The sequence below is a fragment of the Xyrauchen texanus genome, chromosome 15 (genome assembly GCF_025860055.1).
Source record: "Xyrauchen texanus isolate HMW12.3.18 chromosome 15, RBS_HiC_50CHRs, whole genome shotgun sequence".
Taxonomy (NCBI): Eukaryota; Metazoa; Chordata; class Actinopteri; order Cypriniformes; family Catostomidae; genus Xyrauchen; species Xyrauchen texanus.
Genome location: NC_068290.1, coordinates 14,299,948 through 14,312,616, shown reverse-complemented (window position 1 = coordinate 14,312,616; position 12,669 = coordinate 14,299,948). Strand labels below are relative to the sequence as shown.

Here is a 12,669-nt window from a genome sequence, read left to right as displayed (position 1 = left end):
ATATCAGCTCACTATTCATTCACAGAGCTATTTTTGGAACCCATTCAACTTAAAAATAATTATAATTTGTAAACAAATAACAATATATTATAATAGTTAGGGATGCACCGATCTGATACCTGGATCGGTATTGGCTGCAATACTGAAGCTTTTAGACGGATCGGGTATCGGTCCAACGAGCCCGATTCAAATCCGATTCTCTGTGTTAGTCATGTTCATTACTGTCACGCTCCAAAAATGAAAATATGATGTGAATATGAATGAAAAGAACCATAAAAACACAATTAAAGTAGTTCATATGACTCATGGATTTTCAAAGCCACTTGAAGATGTGAAATAGCTCTGTGAATCACAAAATGCTATGTTTAATAAGTAAATATATAGTATGCACAGCGCCAGCGCGTTGGTGAATGGCGCTGCTCCATTTACGTGCACACCAGCAGCTATTTTTAGCCTTCACATATTACGCAACATTTGAGCGCTACTCACGAACAACATCTCAGATGTAGATGCTCAATAGATCGGTTCACTTATAATATGCATTTAGAATGGCACCGGAGGTGCATTTTACCAGAATAATAAGTGAATTTAACTACTGTGAACTTGCCTACAAACAGACACATACAGGACTTTCCCGGAGAGTTCAGAATGTCAAAATAAAAGCATGATTTAAATATATTATTGTTGTATTTAACAGTCATTAATCGTAATAATAATATTAATAATTTATTATTATTATTATTATTATTATTATTGTCATCATTAGTATTAGTTTACAATTTATAATAATATTTAAGTTGAATGGGTTCCAATAAATAACTGTGTGAATGTAAATTGGACTGATGTCTTACAACTAAATTGAACAAAACAGAGATCTGAGTCCTTTTAAGTCTATACATTATCCAGTATACTAGTTAATAATAAAGTGTTTCTTAATAAGCTATACATTTATATTGAATGTGTAGTTAGAGGTTTGTGTTTCTTTACATATTAAAGAGAAAACCCAATTAGTTCCACACAATCATGTAAAGATTTTCAAAACTGATTATGCAAAAAAACAACACTGGAATCTTATCGTTATCGGCCGATACTGAGATTTCTGGTATCAGAAGAGAAAAAGTGGTATCGGTGCCTCCCTAATCATAGTAATATATCTCAATCGTGCACCTTTAACTTTTAAACCCTCATGCTTTTATTTTGACATTCTGAACTCTCCAGGAAGTCCTGAAAGTGTGGCTTTTTGTAGACAAGTTCACAGTAGATTAATTCGCTTCTTAATCAAATTCTGGTAAAATGCACCTCCGGTGCCATTCTAAATGCATGTTATAAGCGAACCGAACTATTGAGCATCTACATCTGAGATGTGGTTCGTTAGTAGTGTTCATATATTGCGCACCGCGCGAAGGCTAAAAATAGCCGCGAGTGTGTGTGTGTAAACGGAGCAGACCCATTCACTGACGCGCTGGAGCTGCACCGATCCAGGTATCGAATCGGTGCATCCCTACATACGAGACACAATTAACAGTATGTTGCACTGTAACAACATACAGCATTCAAAGAAGAGAAAGATAATCATATATTAGTCTTAATATCAGCCTTAAGCCCAAAGTATACTTCTGTTTTTACGCAAATGCTAAGTATCTGCATACAGTCGAACGCACGCCTTACTCCATTTTACGGTGCGTGATAATACTGGCAGTTGGTGTATCCCTGCTACGTCAGCTATAAGAGACTAGACTATCTATCTACAAGAGTTAAGACCCATAAAGATGCCTTTATAGTACTTCAGGATCTAACTATACAAACACAGGTACAGTATCTCCAGACCTTCTCACACTGCACTCTCGATGTGTACATCCACTGTTGTTGTTTCTACCTTCATCTCCTGTTGTGTAGTGGCGATTACATCTTCTTCAAATGCAACTTTTGACAGCAACAGCTCAATTGGGAGTGTTAGACTAATTAGTGCAAATAATTCCAGACGCATGTGCATACTGTGCATTTAGAGTAAGTGTGATTAGAAAAATCTGTCTACTCGAAGCATACTTTGTGCTCCAGACAGCACACCCACAGAGTGTTCACTAACCATCGGATACAAACTGCACACAAAAAAGCAAAGCTCCAATCAGTGCCTGACAAACTTCCAGGAGTCAGGGTGCACAATGTTTTATCAGTCTTCCAGGAAACGAAGCCCTATTTAGAGGGCATTAATGATTCTGTGAAAGATCTAGTCCCACACAAATACATTTTCTGTTGAAAATGTGTTTTTGGTTTCCTAACAATCAATTTCCAATGTATGTGGTGCTAAAGAGTGTTTTCGAAGGAAATTGTGAATGGGATTGTGAATGATTACTTGATTGAACTTCCACTTTTTTGCTTGACGTTATTTATTGTGATACAGTATCCCAAATTTCCAATTTACACACCCCTAAAGAACATGTAAAAACAAAATCTGTGGTTGGTCACTTTACATGTCATCAATATTGTCTTTTTCTAATTTTCTGTGAGATTAGCAATGCCCCATCCAGAATGGAGTACAATATGCTGAAATAGCCTAGCTGAGATGGGAATGAAATTCAAACTGTACAGTGACTAGAAACAGACATTACTGTACAGTCTTCCACAGACTACTGATGCAGCCCAGCTGCTCCCAGTTGGGAAAAAGGATAGAGGGAAGGAACATAATGGATGTACACATCCACTCAGCTCTCTTCTGCTGCTGGCTGAGAGGAGCTGTCACAGCCTGGCAGGGTTGTGGAACTTCAGACGAAAGGAAGCAGCACTGTGTGTTTGCAGTATGTAAGCCTGTACACCCTTATGCAATCACACAGACAAAGAATGTCACTGTCAGAAACACACAGATGTAATTGTGCTAAACTGTACAATTTCCTGAAATTGAAATGCATTCAGATGAGTGAAAACACCCAGGAGTTAATTCTGAACCTCTTTTGGTTCTTGTAGATATAGCAATCTTGATGTGCTTTTCAGGAATACTCTGGCAAACAGTGCTGCATGCAGCAAGCAATTTAGCATCTTGCGAGTTCAGCTGGGTCAGGTGTATGGTAGGAGGATAGGTGAACATACAAACCCATCCATCTTTTGTGTGGGGAGAGAATTCCTCAAATGGCCTTCTACATTAACCATAAGGACTGGATAGCATAAAAATTACCTATTCTTTTTCTAAAAAGCTAAAAAATAGAAACATATCTTAAGAGACTATAACACTCCAATGGTCATAGGGTATTGCTAGTCTTTATTGTATTCTGGTCTCTAATTTTGGCTTGCACCTTACTCCAATGAAAGTCTTAAGGATTTTTAACCCATATTGTCATTTGTTGGTTAAGAGTTCAATAGCATGCACCATTTAAAACGTTAGTCTTGATAAAAACCATCAGCAAAATGTAGACAAAGATAAGTGTACTGCAGATGTTAAAGTAGTAGTTGTGGTTTGACCCCTACAATAATCCAGCCATGAGCCATCATCATATCCTTGAGCAATAAACTTAAACTCAGGTTGCTCAAAACAGACTGACCCTTGAATGAGTTCATGGCACCGTTCTATGGTAATAATACGTGCAATTCAAAGACACAAATTACACCAGCTGTGGTTAACTGCTGTTAAGTAAAGATTCTCAATTCTAAGACAGAAAATGTTCCTTGTTCTACAACTTGTCAAAACACTAGAGGATCCTGGATTCTCACAGAGCGATTAGCCAAGATGTCGGACTGAAACTCATCTTGAAGTCTCAAACATCAATGACTACACCCAGCCAGACATGCTTACTTCACATCTCACAAACTGTTAGTTCTGTCACTGACCCCACATACTCACAAGAATTAGTCATAGGTCTGCTGATCATCAAAGTCATTAACAATTACATGGTTCAGGCTTGGTTTGTGCACTGCATTTGGAGGAAGAGTCTCCAAGTGAGTGCATGTGTCAATGCTCACACTATTTAAAGTCACTGATCACTCCAAAAGCATTCAACTGGGCACTTTACTTACCATCCAAAATTGTCTATTTTTCACTAGTGGGAATAGTTGGGACCCAAGCCCTTTTCCGTTCTGAGTTGGAGTTATCTGAGACTTCCAGTGTTTCCATGGTTACTGGTTTAGCGAATGTGTCTGTTTATTCCATTTCATTTTTAGGTAGCCAAGTTTAATATCTGCAGAAAGAAGTAAAGATAGACTCCTGATTAAGCTTGTTTGCAAAACTAGCTTGACATTTGTTTAACACTTTTCCTTGCAATTTCATTACCACAATTTTGCAGTGAGCTTACCATAGCCCAAAATGAACATATGGCTTTGAGAAGGTCTGGTTGTTTTAAAGTCTTTCATGTTGTCTTCTAGAGCAACATTAAAGGAATAGTTCACCCAAAAATTTAAATTCTATCAAAATTCACTATTGTTCCAAACACATGACTTTTTCTTTTATTAAACACAAAGGAGATTCTTTAAAGAATATCACTCACCATCTTTTTAATACAATATTGATCCAGAGCAGCATGCATGTTCACGTGTGAACTTACATCGTTTGTTAATGCAAGACAGCTTCCCTCATCTGCTCATGAACACGCAAGTGACATCAAGATTTTCCTTGCAAAATTACTTTAATTTCTCACCAAAACGTATTGTATGCCTACAGAAGATTTGCAAGATGACGCACAAGACACATGGACTACTTCTGATACATTTGGATCCCTTTTAAGCATTAAACTGTGGCACTATCCACTGCTATTGTTATTTTTTAAATAGCATGCAATATTCATTCAACGCCATGCGAAGATCGGACATGTGAACGGTAAGCTCCGTGCACTTTGCTAGATTTAATACTTTTAATGACATAAACTGGTGAGATTTGATAAACTGTTCCATAACTGCTCTAGGAGGACAATATGTCAAAGAATTCAAACTCTTTGTGCTCTGACTTGGAGGATCTTGCTGTGATACATCTATTAATCACTGTCATGGAAGCAAAGTTCACTGAAGTGGTTACAAGAGTGGGGAAAAAAACGGATCGACTACCTGGAGTCATCAGAGAGGGAATTAGCTGCTAATCTGCTAGCGACCAAAGTGGATTTGGAGCATGTCTGGGAGAAGATGGAGGACATGGAGAACCGTAGCTGGCAGAATACCATCCATATCGTCGGAATTCCTGAGGGAACAGGGGGACAGGCTATGTTCAAGTTCCTGGATGGGCTCTTTCCGAATCTGCTCGACATAGCAGGCCATAAGCTGGAAATCTAGCGAGCTCACAGGGTTCCTGCTCGGCGACCCGCGGAGGGAGACAGGCCCCGATCAATTCTGGCCAAATTTCTGAGATCATCCGATAAAGATCTTGTGTTAAGCGAGGCGAGGAGTAAAGGAAGGCTTTCTTGGAAGAACCACAGCATTTTCTTGCCCTCAGACTTTGTGAATTAGACAAGAGAGAAACATGATTGATTCAGTTCAGTTCAGTTTCAATTTATTGTCCCCCTTCATGGAATGCAAGAAACTTTTACATCAAAAGGAAGGTCGCTTTTGCACTGATATTACCAGCCATATTGAGAATAGATGCTAAGGATGGCCATTAAACATTCACATGCCCACAGCAAGCGATGTCCTTCACAAAGTCAATGGAGTAAGTCATCTTGTTGTACTCACATTGCAGCCGAGTGAACCAGCTCACTGAACATTCGCTTGACTGTTTGAGGAATCTGTGAAATATGATATAGTGTTTCTTCAAGAAACGCATCTTTCTCCGCAGGAAGCTAAAATAATTGGGGAGGATATGGGGTGGGCATGTTTCCTTTAGTGCTGGTTCGAGTAAGAGCAGGGGACTCATTACGCTGATGAGTAAACATCTACAATTCAAATGTCTCAAACAGATTAAAGATAAATTATTAACAGTCATTATTGTTTTAGCTGAAATTCAGGGACAAAGTCTTATTTTGGCTAATATTTATATAGCTAATGTTGATGATCAGGGCTTTTTTATAGATCTTGAAGGGATGTTGCAAGCCCCTGGAACCTCGCATGATATAATATTTGGAGGAGACTTTAATCTTTTGATGAACTCAGTCCTTGATCATAGTGAAGCAAAAGTGTTCAAGCCCCCTAGAGCAACTCTGATGCTTCACAGGATGTGTAATACTCTTGGTCTTACAGATATTTGGAGACTTTTGAACCCATCTGGGAGGGACTATACATTTTTTCATTAGTCCATAAGATTGACTCTAGAATAGATTTTTTTTTATATACATCTAAGTCCCTCATTGCATCTGTTGCTGATATCTCAATTGGAAACATTTTGGTTTCAGATCCAACCCTGGTGTGTTTATAGGTGTTGCCACATTTGAAAAAAAAAAATCATATAGTTGGCGCTTTAATGTATCCCTTTTACAAAATCCTGAATTCCAACAAATACTAAAGGTTGAAATCAATGTCTATATGGAGACAAATGGTCCTCAGTATCCTCTGTGGGTGTGGCTTGGGAGGCACTATAAGCGGTTCTTAGGGGCCGGATCATACAGTATGCCTCATTCACCAAACAATCCAAAGCACAAGAACTCATGGAATTGGAAGGGAATATTAAAAGTGCAGAGGCAGAGCTGAAGCGCTGAATGTAGTCGCACGGCCTCAGGGAATTTACCTGATTGAAATACAGATATAATACTATTTTGTCACAGAAGGTGGAGTTTGGTCTATTCAGGCCAAGACGGTCATACTTTGAGTCGGGGGGAAAAAGAAGGGAAACTTCTGGCTAGATATACTGTATAAAACAGAGTGTCTTTTTATACCATTACCTCAGTGAAATCTGCTGGTGGTGAAATATTTACCTTAGCCATTGATATTAACAATGCTTTTCAAGAATTTTATCTTGAGCTCTATAGTTCCATGTCTTCATCTACTAATGAGAATATTAAAAACTTTGTGGAACCATTAGAACTTCCTTATGTGATGACTGAGTAAAAACACTCTTGATTCTGAGATAACCTTGGGGGAGCTTGGCGAGGTAATTAAGGCCTTGCCTACAGGCAAGGCTCCAGGGCCAAATGGCTTTGCCGCTGAGTTTTTTTTTAGATCTTATGCTACAGAACTGACTCTACTTTTGCAAGAAGTTTATACAGAATCATTAAAGAATGGGAAGCTTCTGCCAACCATAGCACAAGCCCGGATCACTCTGATTCTTAAAAAAGGACAAAGATCCAAGCAAGTGTAAGAGTTACAGTCCAATTTCCCTGATCCAGCTAGACGTTAAAATATGGTCAAAAGTGTTGGCTAACCGATTATGACATCTCTTATACATATAGATCAGGTGAGGTTTATTCGGGGCCATAACTCTTCTGATAACATTAGGCATTTCATTAATGTCATGTGGGCAGTGGCGAACAATCACACTTGATGCCAAAAAGGAATTTGATATGGTAGAACGGGATTATCTTTTTAAGATTTTGGAAATGTAAGGGTTCGGGAATACTTTTATTGGGTGGATTAAGTTACTTTAGACTAGAGGTCGACTGATATTGGTTTTTTCAGGCCGATGCCGATCTTTTGAAATCCGGGTCGGCCGATGGTCGATTAATGCTGCCGATTTATTTTGGCCGATATTTGGCCGATATGTGCTTGTTTTTAACCTCTTATTTGAACCTTTTATTTGAAAGATAAAATGTAACACACATAATTACTTAAGATAGACAACATTTCTCAACAAATACATTTATTGAACACTTGACCAATCTGCACTTGTACACTTAAATTAAAAATGTATAATGTAAAAACATATTGTATAAATAAAGTATAACAAATATATTAAATAAACAAAGCAGGTGTTACTGAACTGCTCCGAGACACGAAGGTTGAGATCCAAATGCAGCTTTAATTAAGGGGCAATCCAGACACGTAATCCAATATTCAGAGCATCCAAGAGAAGCACAGGCATAACTAGGGGTGGGTATCAGTTAAGGTTTTAATGGTATTACTATCTTACCAATACGGTACTTTAACGGTATTCTTAACGGTTCTTTTGTTATATATATATATATATATATATATATTATATAATTTTATTTCAGGAAGGTCTACTAACATTACTGTTCAGGTGTGGTCTAAAAAGAAATCTAATAAAGCAATCAATTGTAAAATAACACTGCATAGTTTATCATAGATAGATTAATGCTTATTAATGCAGAAGTTATTCATTCAAGAGCTGTAAGTGATTTTCTCTTTGCCTTTTGTTGTTTGATTCGCAGTAATGGCTCAATTGTCACATGTTTAATAGACAGCTTCCCCTTTAAGACTGAGTTCAGATCTAATAGGCTCCTGATTCAGCATATTTTCTCCCCAACTATTTCCATAACTACGTCCATTTAAGACATAAACTGTGTTTAAGTGAATATCCAAGCCGGTCGTTTTGACATATTTTTGTGTATAGTTGATCGCTTAGACGCATGAAACCCAAAGTAGCCTATACTTTGCTTGTCTCTTTGCGTGTGTTTCGAGCGCTACGCTTTGGGAACGGTATCTCTTGCGCTCTTTTTATTATTATACGCTCCGCAATTTAGCAACAGTAGCTAGACTGCATTTTACAACAATCACCGATCGTGCTGATTCTGACGTTAAGTTTGAGTTTTAGGGAGAAATATCAGTGCACCGCTGTGAAGGGAAGGAAGTTGTGCTAGACAGAATGCGGCTTATGTATAAATATTCTTTTTATAATCTTTGGAAGGCGAAATCTAAAATAAAATCAGACTAATAATCACATATCTAAACCAGGCTATGTTTGAATGTTTAGTTCTGTCACTCATTATGCTGGGCTCGTGTTGGGCTCGCTTTGTGCTCGCTGTGGCATCGCGTGAGCTGAAGTTCTTCTCTCTCTCTCTCTCTCTGACTGCGAATAGCTAAATTGCATCACAGACAAATGGTTTCATATTATTATACATAGAAATGGCTGGCTGATATAAAATAACTTTCTCTTTATAGCAATAAAGAATGTATTTTCTTAATTTCTCCAGTACCGACAGCAGAACATGTAACGTCCGAGCTTACCAAAGCCAGTCCTTCAATAGCATATACTGCGTTGGTATATTTTTATTACTTATTTATCTGCATTGAGTGACAACCCTCTCAAATATAAGACACACAAACAGAACAAATAAAAGTCTCAGATTCACTGTCTGTAATTGCAAAATTCTTGCTTCCTTATTGTGACATGATAGCAACCCTTCTGCTGTGATAATGCAACTTCAACTACGCTTATCAATATCCAAAGTAGCCGAACGTCATGTCAACTATCGCGTTTGTCACGCTTTTTCTTGAAGTTGGCAGTAACGTATCAAAAGTTTTTAATTAAATCTAAAGAAGTTATACAAATTTAACCCTTACTGTTTTCTCCAAGGAACTTAGCTCCTTCCTTAGGCACTGGATGAGGTCTGTTCACTCTGCTGGAAAATGACTCTAGGGGCAGCATGCGTCAAACACGTGTTCCACAACAACACTAGGCTGCCCACAGATGCGCCTGCCTAATAATCGGCTTGATATGCGTGGATATTGGCCGATGCCGATTATGTAAAAAATGCAAAAAATCGGCCGATTAATCGGTCGACCTCTACTTTAGACACCCGGTAGCGGCGGTTCAAACGAATGGATTAATTTCAGATTATTTTACTGTAGATAGAGGCACCCGGCAGGGTAGCCCTCTTTCCCCTTTACTGTTCTGTCTTGCCCTGGAACCATTAGCAGCCGTGATAAGGAGAATCATTTTCAAGAGGTGGTGGTGGGAGGTGTGGCGCATAAGCTTTTGCTTTACGCAGATGATATTTTATTATTCGTCTCCGACCTTGCTAGATCTAAGACTTGCCTCCACAGAATTATTCATTCCTTTTCTAAGTTCTCAGGGTACAGAGTGAATTGGTCTAGCTCAGAAGCTTTGGCTCTGACAGTGCACTGCCCGGTAACAGCTTTTTAGCCGGGCACTTCCAGTGGCCCAAACAGAGCATTAAGTATTTGGGTATTTTATTCCCAGCAAATTTGTGTGATTTAGTTCGAGTTAATTTTGACCCTTTAATAAAAAAGCTTTGAGCAATGTGGGTAGATGGGCTTCAATAAATTTTTCTATGACTGAGAAGGTTAATGTTATTAAAATGAATTGTATTCCAAAATTCAACTACCAGCTACAATCTCTCCCTATAGATGTCCCCCTCTCTTATTTCAAGCAATTTGATAGGATAACAAAGTCCTTCATTTAGAATGATAAATGTCCCAGATTACATTTCAGTAAGTTACATAGGCCGATTGACAAAGTTGGGCTAGGCCTACCCAAGATTTTATTTTATTATTATAAATTTGGTTTCAGATATTTGGCTCATTGTTTACTTCCACACAAGAGAGCCCCTCCCTGGTTTTGTATTGAATGGGAAGTTCTTGCCCCTATTTTGACATTGCAAAGCTTTTTTTTATCAAAACGGAGAAATTAAGTTACATCCCGTTATCTTGCATTTGCACTCGGTATTGACAAAAGTGTCCAGAGTGTTAAATTCAGACATTTATTTAAATGTTGCCTCGAGCATTTGGCTGAATCCAAAATTATGTGTTAATAAGTCCCCTTTCTGTTGGACAGAGTGGATTGTGAGGGAGGTTAATATGCTCGGTGACCTTTGAGAGTGTTGAGATCCTTTGAAAATATGGTTCAACATTTTGGGATTCCCAGGTCTCAGTTCTTTAGGTATTTACAGCTGCCACCTGCTCTGTGCTATTTTGGGAGTAGCATATACCCTCCTAACGTGGCAAATACTCTGGGAGTGGTGATTTCTGCTTTTGGAAAAAGTCTCCCTGCTAATTCAGAGTCTGGGGAACAGAGCTTCGGCTTCTATCAAGAGATTATGGGAGATAGATTTAAACTTGGTATTGAAGGAGGGAGTGTGGGCTAGGATTCTAAAAAACATCAAATCTACATCTAGAGATACAAGTGTCTGCCTTACACAATTTAAAGTTTCTACACAGATTCTATTTGACCCCCACTAGATTGTATAGACTTCTTATGTTTCTAAATATTTATGACCACTGGAGTGCATGTTTGTGTTGGGTGGGGGGTAATTTTATATAATTTGACTCTGCATTTTCTGTTATTTTTTTATTTAATTGAATGTAGTTAATAATAAAAAATAAAAAAATTATAAAAAAACAACAAAAAAAACATCTGTTCCACATATTAAAGAAAGTCATAGCTTTGGAACCATTTGAGAGCGAGTAAATTATCACAGAATGCTAATTATTCTATTATTCCTTTAACCTAAGGTAAACTTCACTGCCTACCTTACTCTGTACTGGTGACCAAAACACGAAAGCCGAAGAATTTATTGGAAGAGTGCCCTTTTAGGCTTTAGTATTAGTTTTTTTCAAAGGCCACACCAGGGGTCTGGGGGATTTCCTAAAGTGGCTCTTCAGTGCCACAGCTTGGAGACTGTTTGGGGACATACACTACGCACAGTGTGAGGTCTGCAATAAAGACTAGCTTTGCACAATTTATCTTTGCATGAATGCATGCATGTAGAGTGTGTTTGTAAAGTGGAAGCAGCAGCAAGTCTGGAACATGATAGCCAGCTCTACTCTACACTAGTTACTTAGTCAGAAATCATCAACACCAGGCCTTGTCCCAAAAGGTGCACTTTATGGGGTTTTGTTTTTCATTCACACACATTTATGAGGTTCATAAGCCTTACCAAAAAACAAAAAAACAGCCTAAGCTTGTTTGCTTGTCTTAACTGGTTTATGCTGGTCTCGCAAGATGGAGAGAGTGATTGTACAGTCAGGCTAGTGGTGCAGAAATTACACACCTATGATTTAACAAACAGATAATAAATAACCAAACTTTTTGCTCTAAATAATGAATATGCATTAGAGAAAACTATCGCTACTTGGCTGTAAAATGCAGCACTTCAGGTTTATATTTAATCAGGTCCCTTTCTTTATTGGCCTGAGGGAATAGCGATAAAATTGACATTAATGGCAGGCGGTTTACAATCTAACATCCATTCTGTAGGTTCATGCCATATAATGTGATATTATGGCAGTGCTGAAAATAGCTGCTGTTGTAGAAAGATGAACTGTGAGAGAAGCTGAACAGAGACATGAGTAGGCGTTCATTTGTCAAAATATTCCTCTCTATTGAAATACCACACGGGCGTTGCGTAATGCAGTGCAGGGCATTATTGGATCTTGGGTTGAATCTCAGGAAATGAGCTGGTGTATCCGAGGTTCTGGCTTATGAATACGCAGTTTAATGTGATGCAGAAAAAAAAAACAACCATACCTCATCTTCTCTAAGAATAATAGTTACCGTATAATTCTATTTTTAGGTGACAAGACATTATTGCGAAGAGAGAGGGGTAAAGGGAAATGGTTCAAGGAGGATACAAACCCGCATCTCCCATTATAGCACCTCAGCTTAAAAAAGAAAAAAAAACGTAAACATTACTAACGTAAACATTGCTAGCATAAAGAAATATTTGTATAACATACATTTTTAAAGTAATATTCAGGAATAAATTCAATTTATGCTATATTGACAGCATCTGTGGTGTGCTGTCGGTCACATAAAAATTATTTAGGCCATGCAGGCTATTTGATAATATTAACCAATAGCCAAACAGCTATTTAAGAGCTGTTTTTTAAGAAACTCACACGACAATC

General features: G+C 38.1%; 1 protein-coding gene across 2 annotated transcripts in view; it reads right to left on the bottom strand.

Moving 5' to 3' along the window:
- LOC127656303 (transcription factor HIVEP3-like) overlaps window positions 1-12,669 on the bottom strand; it is an 84,364-nt gene that overhangs the window by 52,273 nt on the left and 19,422 nt on the right. The window contains exon 1 of one of the 2 annotated variants that reach the window (XM_052144561.1): window positions 4,006-4,128. The exons of the other annotated variant lie outside the window; for it this stretch is intronic. The gene's annotated coding sequence lies outside the window, so the exon portion shown is untranslated. Of the gene's footprint in view, window positions 1-4,005; window positions 4,129-12,669 lie in introns of those variants that run through there. 2 annotated transcript variants of the gene reach the window in all.